The sequence below is a fragment of the Crocodylus porosus genome, unplaced genomic scaffold, assembly GCF_001723895.1.
Source record: "Crocodylus porosus isolate Cpor-Errol unplaced genomic scaffold, CroPor_comp1, whole genome shotgun sequence".
Taxonomy (NCBI): Eukaryota; Metazoa; Chordata; order Crocodylia; family Crocodylidae; genus Crocodylus; species Crocodylus porosus.
In genome coordinates, this window is record NW_017728923.1 from 15707641 (window position 1) to 15711586 (window position 3946).

Consider the following 3946-nt stretch of genomic DNA (forward strand, 5'->3'; position numbering starts at 1 on the left):
CTGGCTGCGCTGCGCTGCGCTGCGCTGCGGGCGGGAGCCGGAGATCGCTGTGCGCGCTCATGGCATCTGATTTCTATTTAACCCTTGCCCCGCGGCCTTTTCTCCGCCCCGGCTCCGCCCCCTAGGTTCTCAGAAAGCACGTGGGCCGCGGCCGCTTTCGCTTTCCCTCTGAGTCACCCGCCGGCTGCCGGGAAGCCGCCAAGTCAAATGCGGGTTCCCCAGAAGGGCGCTGCCGGCGGGGGGCGCTGGCCGAGGTCTCCCCTCGCAGCCCCACCTCGTCCGCGGGCCCCGCGCTGCCCCGGCAAGGCCGCGCCGTGTCAGCCGCGGCCGGAGCCGCTCTGCGCTCTTCCCAGCAGTCACCCGCTCCTGCGCTGCCGGCGGGCCTGGTCCGGGCTCCTCCGGCACCCGATGGGCTCAGAGCATAAATAAACAATCAGCAGTGTCCCCAGTCTCTTCCAGGAGCCCACGGGCTCTGTGACTTGTCAGCCTCTCCCGCCTCCTTTTATTCAGGCTTCAGTTAACAGTTGATGGAGCAGGTGATTTTTTTTCTTCTCTGTTGCCAGTAATGCTGTTACCGTCTGTCTTCTTACACGCTCGGTCTGATGCTGGAGAGCACAGGAAGTACATCTGTGTGTACTGTGTGTGAGAGAGTTGAGCAGCCTGCTAGAGTCGCGGCACACGGCTAGTTTGGCGCGTGGCGGCTCCTGGACCCCACCGGAGCGCAGGTCTCTGCTGGGGCGTCCGCGCGGCAGGGCAGTGCTTCTGAGCGCTTTGAAGTGGCCACCCCGTCGCGCTGGCTGCACGTCTCAAGGCAGCTGCCTGCGCAGAGGCCTTGCTGCTGACCGGCTGACTGTGATGCGTCGAGGTGAGGGAATGGTCTAATGCGAGTCCTGGGTAAGCTGGGGTGTGCTCATGGGAAAGGATGTGGTTGCCTGCTCTGATATTCGGCAGGCTCTTGGCTCAGTGGTTGTCCGGGTGGATGATACTGACTTAAGGATGCTCAACTGTAAGTGCCTCGCGCAGAGATAATCGGTGATAGTCCATGTCAGCGCTCGGCATCTTTTCCAGTTCTGTCATTTTTCAAGTTCCATTTTTTTCTGTTCCTTAGGCACTAAGGTAACATCAGGAGCATACATGTATTGCTTAGATGTTGCACACAGGAAGTCTCTATCCTGAAACCCAGGCCCAGTGCTGAGGGTGCAGCAGCAGGAGCTTGGGCTCCAGCTAGCTCCCACCTAGCCCCCTCCCCGCTCCAAGTGGCTCCAGGCCTGGCCTTGGGGTGCCCTGGCTTCTGCAGGTGCCTCTAAGAAAATATAGCTACCCAGGCCAAGGAGCTCTGCCTCTGGACATCCGTGGGCAGAGGCAGGTGCGGTTGCCACCACAAGAGGGTACTGAAGGCCACGGCCTGGCAAAAATGGCCCGCTTGACAGCTCAACAGCTCTCCCATGTGAGAGAAAAAGCTGAGGAGACAGCAGACAGGCAGCAGGACCGCCTGGCCTGGGATTCAGGGCAGCTCTGCGGCATGAGCACCTCCCGTACCTCTACCGTGCACATGCTTTGGGACATGCAGTCTAAGAAGATGTCCCTGCTGTGCGGTGTGAGCTGCCCTGCTCTGAGAGCAGCAGCAACAGACACTTCATTTAACAGAAAGGCAGTGGGAGCTCCACAGACATGCCTCATGTGGCCTTGTTTCTGAGAGTCAGGAATCCTGTCCAAGTCCCCTGCTGTTGCAGGCTGTGTTCAGGTGCATGGCTTGTGAAGAAGTTGCAGCCACTGCTTAGTACTTGAACTTGGAACTCCACGCCAAGTTATTCTGGATGTGGACTTGTGACACCATGATTATTTATGTCACATCGTATCCTACGATAAATGTACTCCACTGTGAGGAGCAGACACAAGTCCACCTCCCCGGAGCTGGCAGCCTGAATGAAGTAAGAGTTATAGCTGTACCTGGCCACCTGGGGGCAGGGGAGCTAGTTTTCACTGAGCAAATGATTATCCTGGGAATTACATTAAGTCCAGGAGCAGGCACACGTGTGACAGCAGCACTATATAGCTACTCTTTACTTCCTGCAGGGTAACTTTATCCTGGTGTGCAGTGTCTCGCACTGGTATAAGGTTGTGCATGGTGCCTTGGCTCCACTTTCACTATAGAGTAACATCCGTTTACTCTGTAGCAAGCTTGTCATGTCTGCACCCTCCTGGGTACAACTCATCAAGACCTTGAAGAAATTAAAGCAGTGTTACGAAGTTCAGTCCACCATGAATTTTCACAGAACTTCTTAGAAACAAGTGACCTTAGAGTCCCCTTCCAAAGAATTTCTGAGTAACTGTCATTGCTTTTCCCGAGAACCCATGCCAGTGATTAAGATCTTAAGTATTTTTGGACACTGAGGGCATAGGACCACGACTGGAACTGAAATTTGCTTTAAAGTATATACTGGCATACAGTTAGTTTCCACTGTCTGCTTTGCTGTAATGAGTGTGCTGAGTGATCACAGTGGAACTGGTATGATGTTGGGTAGAGAACACTCCAGGGTAGCATTTGCGGACCAGCTTTTATTGTGTTCCCATTTAACTAGGCAATACATAAAATAAACAGTAAGAAACAATTCTTATCCCAGTGACCTTACAGTTCAGTTACACAAGAGAGAAGGAAAGAAGCACACAGAAGTTAAGCACTTACCTCAAGGTCACACAGCAGATCAGCAACAAGCTAACATTAAAGCCCAGTTTGCTTTCCCTTCATCTATGTTGTCCCTCTGGAAGTCACAGGTGTGAAGTTGAAGTGTTACTTTTCATTATCCCACAGAAATGGGAAAGGTGCTGCACCAGACAAGAACATGTTGCAAGTGCTTTCTAACTGCTATACAGCTACATATAGGCTCACAAGAGCAAGTGAGAGGGAGGGGGCAGCAGCTGAGCTGCTGTGTGGTTTGGGCTGGTTTTTTTGCAGACTGCAGAGGGAAAATCCACGGCATGTAGATGTAGGTTCTCCATCATGTGGTAGGTATAACAGCAAGCAGTGAGCTCTCCAGAAGAGCAGCAATAGGGGCTCTCCAACAAGAAGGTTAAGGCCTCCTGGTTCATGGCTGGGCAAAGGTCAATGGAGAAGAAATAATGCTGATTGCTTAGTTGGGTGGAAGTGACCTGGTAGATCTGCAAGCTGGGATATAGGCATGTCTACAGTGCCATGCAGAGATATCTAGCCTGGGTATCAGAAGCAATCTGACCACAATGCTGTGGCACTGGCAAACTCTGCCTTCTATCACCACACAGTCAGCAGTGAAAACTAGTTAGCCTTGGTTGGGGGCACACTACCATGGCCTTACAGCTCCTGGTATCTAAGCTAGTCCATTCAGAGCTGATTGTATAGTGCCGTGTACTGGGTAGATGTGCCCCATGACAACCAGGTATGTAGATGTGCAGAACTTGGCACCAGTCCTTTGTGATCATGACGGTGTTGTGGGAGGTGGGCGGTGATACTGTGGCTCTGTAAGTATCTGTGTAAGTACTGTGGCTCTGTGCCCTCAGAATAGTTGACAGTACCTTCCCATGTGCACCATGGCCTGTGGTGGATGTTATTTGTTCCATAAGCTTATTCCTTTCCTGAGAATGTTTGGTAGGCTGGATATTGTCTTCTGGTAGGAAAAAAGGGGATCTGAGAAATGACAATCACACGAGTTAGACTCTTCTGGCTTTTGAACTTCTAGGAGCCCCTGCTACTTTCATGACTTCTGTTGCTTCCTCTCTTTCCCTGATTCTTCTTCTACTCAGTCTTTCCTACCCATAGAAGGTGACCAGCTATTTAAAATTAAAAAAACCCCCGGACCACCAGTAGCTTGCCATTGGGGAAAGAGTGCTGATGAAAGTGGGCTTGAACGTTGAAGTGGACAAGCGTGATATGCCACTTCCAGGTCCACCAGAGAGCATGCTTGTGGCACCC